Genomic DNA, 12042 nt, shown 5'->3' with positions numbered 1-12042 from the left:
CTCACCTTCTTTCTTGCTGGATGGGTTTATATCCCACAATGCTTATAGAATAACTATAAACAGAGTCCACCTCTAACAACAGGGAGAAAGAAGGGTGACCTACATCCTGATTCAGGAAATATGCAAAGCAGCATATGCCTAAGTAAAGAGGTGGTAGAAATAGAGGTCACAATCACAACTCCTCTAGGTCTATCCAGGCCAGGGGGAAGGAGGGAGGGATGCAAGAGAAGAAAGAAGACAACTAACATGGACTGGATGGGACCACGGAACAGACTCCTGAGAACACTGAGACCAAACTTAGCTCTATGGCTAGTAGTTAAATCCAGCTTATAATGAGAAATGAAAGTGTGAGGAGTAGCCCAATGGTGTCAATAGGCAGTCTGTCTTGGAAGGCTATGGAGTAGCCCAAGCTCTGGTGGAATGGGTTTGTTAGGCAGCTTTTGGTGTCTAATTTCATAAACAAGGGAAGTCAGAGATGTTAGCCATCTAGATAATGATACCTTGAAACTGAAAGTCCCTTCCTGCCTTCTGCATAGGAGACAAACAGTTGGTCAGATTTTCTGAATTGTTTTGTTCTATCCAAATAGTACCTTAACTGACGATGAACATCTAGCCAGTGTAATTTTTGTTCAGACCTATTGGAATATTCTGGAAAAACACAGGAGGTCAATGCTTTGATTTAGATTAGACGCCGAGGCTACCTTAGGCATGGAACAACAGATAAGAAGGTCGACAGCTGAGTGCATGAAGTTCAACTCTTCTAGTTGAAGTAATAGCTACCAGAAAAGAGTTTTCCATGATAGCAATTTTAAAGAACAGGAAGCTGGGAAGAATCAAAGAAGTAAGAACTAAATTTAGGTCCCAAGGAGAAGGAGGATTTCTTATAGGAGGTCTGAGAAGAAAAACTCCTTTCAAAAAGCTTGTGGGACATTAAGGCAGACTCAGAAATACCCACATGAAAGTTAGAAATAGCTGCCAATTGAACTTTAAGAGTAGAAGGAGATGAACCTGCATGGAAGAGTTCAGCTAGAAAATCAAGGACTATTTGGATGGAAGCAGTGAAAGGATCTATGTGGAAGATTTATCAAAATATCTCGAACGAGATAATTGAGGAAGCCTGGCTAAGGTTGGAACTGGAGGAACCAAGCAGTGAGGTTCAGAGAACTGTTGGATCAAAAGATCTGGAACTAGGTCCAGATGCCAAGATCGCTCCAATAGAAATTGATGTAGAAAGGGGAACCCACCTGTCGAGGCCAGTAAGGAGCAATGAGGATCAACGAGGCCTTCTGAGGATAGCTTTTCTGTATCACTGAGAGATTAGTGGGAAGGGAGGAAATGCATACAGAAGTCCCCGGGCCAAACTTGGACTAGTCTGCTGGGTTGGCCTGGTAAAGGAAATAGAGTGAAATAATCTCTGCACTTGCTGTTTTGGGGAGTAGCAAAAGATCGCAGCAAGGCTGACCCCACTGAGAAAAAAAAATCTCTCAACAGAGTCTTTCAGAGACCACTCGTGAGGCATGAGGATAGCTCTGCTCAACTTGTCCGTGATTTGATTGGACTTCCTGTGTTGCTATCAGAAACCGCTGAGAAGAAATACAGTCTGAGTGCTTCGGTAGGACCTGGTTCCGCTTGTTTGTTGATGTACCACACTACCGACATATTGTCTGTCTGGATTGCAAGGAAGAGAGTCTTGAAGGGCTTGCAACGCTTAAAGCACTGCTCTCATCTCCAGAACATTTATATGCAAGTGGCATGTGCCCTGGACCATCTGCCCTGATAATGCCCCCACCCGATCAGGGAGGCGAGTAGCAACCGGAGGGGGAGGAACAAAGGCCTTCCCAACAAGAGCTGAGGGAAGACATCCACCACATGAGATGATTTCTGGATCATAATGGTGTGGGACATTGGAAGTTGTTGGTATGACCATTGTGTAAAGAGCATCCATTGAAGGATTATGTGGAATCTGGCTAATGGAAGCAGAGGTATATAATTCCCAACACTTTCAAAACTAACCTGGCTTTGATTCTGTTGTTGTTGAAAAGGAGTGAGACCAGTTTGTGTATGTCTGTTATTCTCTGATCTGTTAGTCTGACATGTCTACTGTGTCTAGATTTGCGCCTATGAAGGTAACAACACAGACTTTTCGCATTTATTGAAATGCCTAACATCAGAAGGAGATGCTTGGTGGGAGCTGTGAGGAGCCAGATGTCCAAATATGGAAACACCTGGAATCCTTGTCATCTCAGGTGAGAAGCTACCACTGCCATGCATTTGGTAAACACCGAGACCAAAGGGCAGGGCCCTGAATTGAAAATGACTGGTTCCCAGCCTGAAGCGGAGGAATCTTCTGGAGCGCCTGTTCATTTTATGTGATATCCTGAAGGTCTATAGAGCACATCCAGTTTCCTTTTCCCAATAGGGAAGGATGGACTGCAGCGTGACCATCCGAAATCTTGTTTTCTTGACTGATCTGTTCAAGATACTGAGATCCAAAATTGGTCTCCAGTCCCTGTTTTCTTTGGAACTAAAAAGAACCTTGAGTAGATTCCGGATCCTTGCTGGTCTGCTGGAACTGGCTGAATTGCTCTTTTGCTTTGAAATTTCCAAACCGCTAGATCCCTTTGAGCGGTGGAACATCTGGAAGGGATTTTTTGATTGGTTTGGAATGCTAAGAAAGGGAATAGAATAGCCGGACTGTACCCATTTGTCTTGAGTCAGGGATAGCCAGGCTTCTGGGTACAGTGACAATCTTCCCCGACTGCCTCCGAGGTGGGCAGTCGGGCAACACCAGGGATGTTGAAAGGGCTTATCAGAGAAACTTTCTCGATGCCCTGGGTTCTCTGGAGCCCCCTGCGAGGATGTCTACCATTGTTATTCCCCTCTGCCTCTGGCGGGAACCGACTCTGTGTCCCTTGAGATTGTTTACGGAACCACATTTTCCCACTTTTCTGGCCTTTGGGGTAAGGCCTAGAAGGAGTAGAAAACGGACTCCGGCGGCAGAAAGGGTCTTGCCATCAGTCTCGCACCTAGTCAAGGTTTCTTTCACTTGAGGACCAAAGAGAGATGATCCATCGAACGGGAATTAGTGAAAGACGCCTTGAAGGGGTCCGCAATTGCATAGCCGCATCCAGGCATGCCTACGTGAGGCCACACCTGTCCCTGCGGCCCCTCTGCGCCCATCAGCCGCATAAGAAAGGAGGCGCATGGAGGAGTTGGCTATGGAGTTCAGGGTAGCCAGCTGAGTGTTCATCTTATCTTGAAAACCATAGCTGTAGGGTCCTTTAACATGTCACTCGCTCTTTGATCAAGTCCCTTTGAAGACGAGTAAAATGACACAGGTAGTTCAGCGAACACATAGCAAATGTCGCTGCATGGACCTAGATTCCTTGTTAGGTGGATGGACAGGTACTGAAGGATCAGCTAGTTCCTTCTTGGTGGCAGCAGCAACCACCATAGCATCCACAGAAACCCCTTTTGTCAAGAACTGTTTGTCTGCTGGTGCCGCTTATGATTGCCGCTGAGGGTCTCCTGGGAGTGGGGTCCACTGAATCAGGAGCCGTCCATGCCTTTTAGCTACCACATGCATAAGGGGTCAAGGGGAGACACCCAGGAGGTGGAAGGACGAGAGCCAAATGCCTCAAGGTACACAGATTCATCCTCCGAAGGGTTGAGGGCTGGCCAATTTCCCTCTGTTTGAGGATTTCCAGAATGTCTGCAAAGGAGACATCTTCAGAAGGGGAACGGGGAACCCTCGAATCCTCTAAATCTGTGTCAGATGTGATGGACTCAGGTGAGTCAATGTGTTTCCTCTTACACTTCCTCTTCCGAGGGGCTCCTCTGCCAAATCTGGAGAGGCCTCGAAGAGGATGAGATCCCACAGGGGTTCCTGAGGAGCTGGCTCTCTGCGGTCCGGGATGAGGGAGTGAGTCGACTTGACCTGAGGCACCGTGGGGAGGGGCGGACGGAGCCGACTGTGGTAGAGCCACAGGCTCTAACACACTCCCATGACCTCCCCTGTCAGGCAAAGCCAGAGGTGCTGAGAACCTCCCTCGGCACCGACAGTGATGGCTCCGAGGCCGATGTCGGAGCCGAACTGAGGAAGAGCGGGTCGGACAAGGGTCCGATGCCACTCAGAAGTCCTGCGCCGAGATTCCTCGAAAGAAGAAATCGGAGCCGACGACGGAGCTGAAGACATGTGTATCGGCTCCTACGCTACCACAGTCTCCGTTCCGACCGCCCCCCCCGAGCTCAACGGAGTCGGAGGAGGAACATATTGATGGACAGGGACAGTCATCGACTGATGAGTCGGGCTCTGAAGCATTTGGGCCAGTGCCTCGGACTTAAAGTCGACTCACTACCCTCTGAAGGTCATGATCCGACAGCCTCGATGACCTAGAGGAGTCAGACAGCAGAGGAGATGCTGGAGCTGAATGAACGGAGCCAAGGGATGGTGACCTAGATCTCTTCCTAGATGTCGGCTCCACGCCGGCTGGTCAGAGCCTAGACTCATCGGCTCCAGCCGGAGCCCGATACAGGTTTAGAAGCCTAGGTCTCGGCTCAGTAGCTGGAGCCGAGGACCTAGAAGCCTTGGAGGGCTTCCCAGAGACAGAAAGGGAATCCTCTGGCTTAAGAAGACCCATTAGGATCAACTTGTTCTTTCTTTCCTGCAGGACCCTGGGACTGAAGCCGTGGCATACAGCACAGGAGTAGAAGTGTGACCGTCTGTCAGAGACATTTTCTGACAGCACGCATCACACTTCTTGAAGCCTGAGACCTTTGTGTCTTTAGACATCCTAGAAAGAAAGTGTAACCACACACACTCAATCAGACACACTGATTACACTTATCTTATTTTAAAACTCAAAAATAAAACAAATAACTAAGTTTTAATTAAGAGCAACACACACACACCACTAGGGAATGGGGGAAGGCCTGAAGAGCCGAGGGAGAACTTTTAAGTTCTTGTGGGAAAGAAGCGGGATTTTATGAAAAAAAGGGTAGAAATCCACTAAACTAAGGGAAAAAGTAGTTAAACTTAAAAATATAGGGGTTTAAGTATCCTAACTTTACTGAAAATACACTTACCAAGAAGCCGGTAGAAAACCAACACCTCGATGATCTGAGGTAACTCTCCTAGCATTGTGGGATATAGGAACCAACTCTCGAGCTTTTAGGTCGGCTCCGAACCCATCCAGCAAGAATGAAGGCGAGATAGACAACTTAACATTGTATATTCTGCACATCTGTTTAATTGCATACATACAAACTAATAATGAAAATGATAACTGTTTTGAAGGGGTGAACTTTTTCTTACTATTCTTCCATGAGAATTAGAGTCTTACCAGATCTAAATGCTTTCAGCAGTGCTACCATTTCTGATTCAGTAATATTATGCACATCTCTCTGGTATACTCATAAGGGAATTAAATACGCTCATACAATCATAGAAACATAGGAGATTACTAAGCTAATGGCCCTGGGCACTTACAAACCTAGCCCATTTCCAACCCTTTTCCCTAGAGTGTCAAAGTTTCAAGCAGACATAAATCAACACCTACTGCCCCTATCCAGGAGGGATGGAGGTGAGATTCCCGATATGAATTTATGGTTTCCCATCCAATCATCCAAATTACGCTTAAATAGGGTCAACAAAGGGCTCTGCTTCACCTGATTTGGAAGTTTGCTCCAGAGGAGAGGTAATCTTTGGGAAATTAATCTGTCCCTCCGGCAAGTCCTGTTGATATCAGATGCCAGGTTAAAGTCCCTAGAGCAGGTGCATTATTTGACTTATGGATGTGCAGCATTTTCATTAAAGCAGGATCTGAGATTTCTTTAAACGCAAGGTACAGATCTCCTCTGACTAGGCTGTATGACCCAGAGTATATAGAGACAGTTATTTCAGTCTGTCAACATATGACATGTGCTGAAGGCCTTGAATTTACTTTGTAAGAAACCTTTGAGGTCTCTCCAATGGAAGAGGAGTACGGGGGGGGGGGGTGTGACCTCTTTTCTGGAAGCAATGCCCCTACCTATGACAAGGGCAATGTAGAAAGCCCTTCTTAACACTGTAGAAACATGGTGGTCAAAGGAGAGGTTGCTATCAACCTCTATTCCCAAATCTCTCACCACAGACTGAGTGTTTAAGATGTTGTTATTAATGTGGTAATCTGATGGGATGTCACCCTTGCAGAAAAGGATGGAGATGCATTTTTTGCATCTAGTTTGAGCCCAAGACTTTGGCACCATTCACTGGTCTGTGTAAGACCTTCTTGTAGGATGTTGATATTGCTTGGGGACTCTATGACTGCTCCTAGTTTGCAGCCATCTGCAAACTTTGTCAGCCATAAACCTTTTGTTTTTGCCTGTACATCCCAGAAGTAGATTCCAAATAATAGGGGTCCCAGCACCGAACTCTCTGGAACACCTGGTGAAGATTGCGTCCCCTATTTTGACTGTGTATATTCTATCAGTAAGCCAGTTTGCAACCTGCCTGATAATATATGGGTTAATCCTCAGTTAACTGAGTTTATCAATGATGCCATAGTGGGGAATAGTATCAAAGACCTTAGTTAAGTCTAAGTACAATGAAAACAACAGGTCCAGTCACACGAAGCAGTCAATGAAGGTAGCCACTCACAGTATATATACCAAGTAATACCACAGGATCCACAAGTAGGAAAATAGAAAAGTTCTTTATTGCACAAAAAAACACACTGATTTAGCACTTTCTTTTCCAAACAGGAAACTTCATCAGAATCTATAACATCACTTCCCTACTTGTTTAAATAGTTAGCCTCTGTTTGACATTGGATAAACACCCAAATGCTTTGAATTTAAAATTCACATGAATTCCATTTACATATTCCATATACACAATATAATAAAATAAATAACATTTCTATATAAAACTGCTATAAAAATGCTGTATTACTTAAACATATCTATTATTTACACCTAAATGTCAAAACATGTATATAGAAATACATAAATAAATTACCCTTTGTATTTAATGAAAATATACTGCCTCCTATCTACCTCCTTCATATTGCAACATTATTTATTCAAAACTACTTCATATTGCCACATGGTTGTGCAAAACTACAAAATGTTCTTAAAATAATAATGTTATGTCACAGAAAACACATATTGATACCACTTTAAAAAAGCATTTTGACAAAAAAACATTTTTCTGTCCCAATTTAAAATGTTAACAAATAGCTTTTAATTTCAATGCTGATGTTATATTAACATGGTCATTTAGACCAGGAAAAACACATGCATCAAGCCTCAACTGCCACATCAGTTCCTTATATTCAAGCCTATTATGCCAATCACCCCCCTTTCTGTGATTTGAACCTTCTCCAGTATCCAATATTTAAAATCAGCATTCACACAATTTAGGGCATGTCTATACAATGCATTACTTTCCTTTTTCTTGCTAATTTCATACATATGGTTGTAAATACGTTGTTTTAAACTACGTTCCGTCTTGCCTATTTAGAATCCCCAACATGTTGAACAGTATGCTATATATACTACAAAAGAAACGGATGGTGCCAGTAAAACTAATAACCAAAAAACAAAGCACCTTGGATTCACGGGTTATGGCACACACAGTTTTAATAATCACAGTCCAACAAAACACAATGCACGAGACGTCCACAAGAGCAAAATTAAAGTTCACAATGTAAATCCCGTTTTCGTCATCAACTTCATCAGATGAAAAGATGTTTCAATCATCACCTTTTATATGTCCAATAATTAAAGTCTAACCAATGAAACTGAAGTTCAAATTGAAATCTAAAACCTTTGAACAGTACCCTACCTCAGCATCTGTATTGTGGCACAGGTATATCCAATTCCTCTTTATTACCTATAAAAATACATTGATTACAATGCCCACATTTAAATGTACCTTTCATACCTACAACCTCTCTCCTAACTTCCTTCTCAAATAATTCTTTTAAGTTGTCATTTTTCTTGTAACCAAATTTTAATGACTGGTTAAATACTTCCAACTTGTTGGGCATTCTCCTATAAAGATCCCAGTATTTTATCAAAATGTTTCATATATTATTGGTGTCCTCACTGAATGTTAGAACCATGTATATTATGTTCTCATCTTTCTTTACCAAGGTGGTGTTGTTCAATATATCTTCTCCACTCTGAAAAAGTGATTTAAATTTTGTCCCCCATCCTGATAAAATTTCATTCTTAATACTATTAACCATTTACATGGGATAACCCCTATCATAGAACAACCCACCAATAAATTCCAGTTCATTCTCCAAGTCCAATCTTATAGATGTCATAAGAGCTGCTTTAACCATCTGTCCTTCTAGAATGTTTTTCTTTCGTATCTTGGGATGACTGCTTTCATAATGTAAGTAAGTATTTGAAAAACAATTTTTCCTATAAATACTTGTATATCTCAAATTAGGTAAATCTTTTTTGCTGTTAACATCCAAATAATGTACTTCCTGGTTACCCAATTCATAGGTAAAAGAAAGAAAGTTAGTAGAAGAATTAATATAGTTCATAAATTCCATTATAATGTCTGTCGGACCATGCCACACAACAAAAATATCTTCCAGGTATCTCTAATACTTTTTTATGTATGTCATGTATTTACATTTGAAGAAAAAATGAGTTTCCCAATATAACATTATTATATTGGCATATATAGGGGTGCAAACAGCCCCATTGCCACTCCATCTACCTGGTGATAATATTCTCCTTGATAATATAATATATATAATTGTTAGTAAGCACTAATTCCATATTTTCCAACGCTATATGAAAATCATTAGCATTCAGTAAATTAAATTCCACTAACATTTCTTCAAACCAAGATAAACCTAACTTTTGTGGAATCACTGAAAATAAGTCCTTGACATCTATTGTCACAAATTTGTATTCATCATTAAAGTCCAACATACTCATCTTGGTCAAAAAGTCCCAAGAGTCTATCAAAATGTGTGAATACTGTGCGCATATACAGGTTTCATTTTTTATCAACAAAGTAACCTAAATGTTGTGTCATGGAACCCTTGGAACTGACCACTGGTCTCAAGGGGGGATCATTCACTTCTTTATGGATTTTTGGTATCCCAAACATACCGGCTATAAATGGCTTATTGACGTGAAAGAAATTATATAATAGTTCATTGATTCTACCCTGCATAAGATTGTCCTCTAAAATCAAATCTATCCTATGGTATGCTAGAAGAACCTCTTCATATGATACTTGTAAATATCTATTCTCTGTATTCAGAATTTCAAACATTTTAGATGCATAGTCCCATTGATACATCAACACTACCCCTCCACACTTGTCAGGTTTCATCACCCTCAGTGATTCATCTCCCCTCATTTCTTCAAAAATGATTTGTTCCTCTGATGTTAAATTCTTCTGAAAATAATTTTTCTTTCTATATACATCCCTTAACTCATTCATAACCATGGTCTCATAGTTAACTAACTCAGGGTGGAGGGGAGGGGTATACATACTTCTTTTTTTGAAAGTATTGACCCCTACATGACCTGTATCACCAAATTCGACTTGCAAATTTAATTGTCTCATAAAAAGCTTCACTTCCAAACTGGTCTTCCCAAAATTCCCCCTTTTGTTCGGTACAAATGTGAAGCCCTTATGAAACAAATCAAAATGTTTTTGTATATCTACACCTGTACAGTTATATATATGAAACTCATTCAATGTATGAACACACCCAATTGTTATTATATTTGCCCTTACAAAAGATCTATCCTTAGGTTGTTCATTTAACTTTTCATTTACACAACTGTTGTTTAAATTTAAATTCTATGGGCATAACACATCCCCTAGGTTACAAATCTCTGCCTGCCCAATGCTTGTGCATAAGTGGGAACTCCCCGGTTCTTGATTCGTTCTGACCTCCTCGGTCCTTCCATCTCTAAAGGGCTGTTCCAATTATTTTGTCTAATTTCATCTCTTTCCAATCTATTTTCATTCACCCTGTAGTCCCAGTATAATAACCGTCTTCATGTCTCATCCTCCCTCTATTTGTTCCATAAGTGTTCCTATTTCTATGAAATTGTGACCCTACATAATAGGCTTTCTTTTCTTTGTAGTCTCTGTCGTCCCTTTCAGGTTTTTTGATCTTTCTTTTATAATTATTACATGCACCATTTTCCACATCTTTAAATATAATTAAACATTTATGCTTACTTTCAATGACTGTGAACAATAAATCCTGCTTAATTTTATTATTCAGAACATCTATTTCGTCCTTCAACACACTCAGTGTATTTTCATTATATTTAACAATAGTTTTCATGACAGCTAAACCACATTCATTAAAAATATTGGCTAACTCATTAAACATGTCGGTCCCCTCTGTGGTGTTGTTGGGGAATTTATTAATTCTTAGTCCTTTTGGAACATGCTTCCATTTGATACATTCCACTAAAAACCAATTATCTAAAGATAAATTTTTAAATTTCAACATTTTGTCTTTTAATGAGTTGCACATACCTCCATATGAGGCCGAAACAGTTCTGTTATTATCCTTGTTAGTGTAATTATTCTCTTAAAACTCCTCGGTCAACCAGTCCAAAATGTTTAAATGTTCAAGTCTATTGAGTTCATCACTGCGATGTTGTTGATGTCCATCCATCGAAAATCGAATATTGTTTTGTGTAGAAGTATTTACCTGTCATGGTAAACTGCCTCTTTCTCCTCTGCCGTTACCTGTTACTTCTCCTGCACTAGTACGCCCTGTCCCTGGCGTATTATTTTCCTGCTGCGGTTGATAGCATGGGATGGTAGCATCCAAACTTCCATCCTGTTCGTTAGAAGAAAAAAGCTGAATAAGCTTAGTAAGCTCACCAAGCAGGGTACGATCACCTCCCATATCCGATAGGGCTCCTCGATTGCCTTGTGTAGCCATCCCCACTCATACAAAACTTGTAACACACGGGATGTCTGCCGAACCAAATGACTCAAATAAAAACAACAGGTCCGGTCACACGAAGCAGTCAATGAAGGTAGCCACTCACAGTATATATACCAAGTAATACGACAGGATCCACAAGAAGGAAAATAGAAAAGTTCTTTATTGCACAAAAAACACACCGATTTAGCACTTTCTTTTCCAAACAGGAAACTTTTTGAGTCATTTGGTTCGGCAGACATCCCGTGTGTTACAAATTAAGTCTAAGTAGGCTGTATGTACAGATTTAACTTCGCCCAGGGCCTTGGTGATCCATCTCAAAGAAGTCCATCAAGTTCAATAGGTACAATCTCCCTTTAACTAAGCCAGACTGGGTCAGGTCAAGCGTTTGTAGGGGTCCTATATCTTTGTTGATAAGGTCCATGACGATTCTCTCCATAGCCTTGCAGATAAGGCTGGTTACGCTTATGGGTCTATAGTTCCCGGCATCAGTGGATGCACGCTGTTTTCCATTCTGTAGGGACATAATCAGTGTTTAGGCTGTGGTTGAAAAGAGTGCCCAGCGGAGTAGCTAATTACTGTTTTAATCCATTAGGAACGCAGCCAGGGATGTTAACAGGTCCCATAGAGGCTGCGTTTGTGGCTTCGGAAAGGGCGCTTAAGACCTGCTCTTTAGAGATAACAGGTGGAGCACAGGTGGTAGGAATGCTTTGGGGTATGTGTGGTGAGGACAAGGGACAGAAGTTCTCACTGAAACTATTCGTTAGCAGATTGGCTATTTCCACAGGTTCAGTATATTAAGTTCAGAGCAAATTTGGGTTTTGCCATTAAGGTTACGGATGTAGCTAAAGAATGCCTTATGGTTACCCTTTACTAGGGAGGCTAATTTGGATTAGTTATTAACTTTACATTGCTTTACAAGGTGTCTTATTTGCTTATTTAAGCAGAGGAGGGAGTGCTTCCAGTTATGAGACCAGTTAAGAACTAAACACACATGCTCTCATTCCTACTCCAAAAAAACACAATACTTTCTCACACTCATCACCAAACGCCAACATCTGTATCACCATTTTAACACCAGGCTCACCATAAGTGGGGATGTCCACCC

At 41.5% G+C, this 12042-nt stretch overlaps 1 protein-coding gene across 1 annotated transcript in view; it reads right to left on the bottom strand.

Annotated features, from left to right (window-relative positions):
- HMCN1 (hemicentin 1) overlaps positions 1-12042 on the bottom strand; it is a 5606893-nt gene that overhangs the window by 618781 nt on the left and 4976070 nt on the right. The gene's annotated exons all lie outside the window — the stretch shown is intronic.

The sequence above is a fragment of the Protopterus annectens genome, chromosome 10.part0 (assembly GCF_019279795.1).
Source record: "Protopterus annectens isolate FY-2018-M chromosome 10.part0, PAN1.0, whole genome shotgun sequence".
NCBI lineage: Eukaryota > Metazoa > Chordata > Ceratodontiformes > Protopteridae > Protopterus > Protopterus annectens.
The sequence above is the reverse complement of the archived record's forward strand: the minus strand, read 5'-3'. Positions and strand labels throughout refer to the sequence as shown.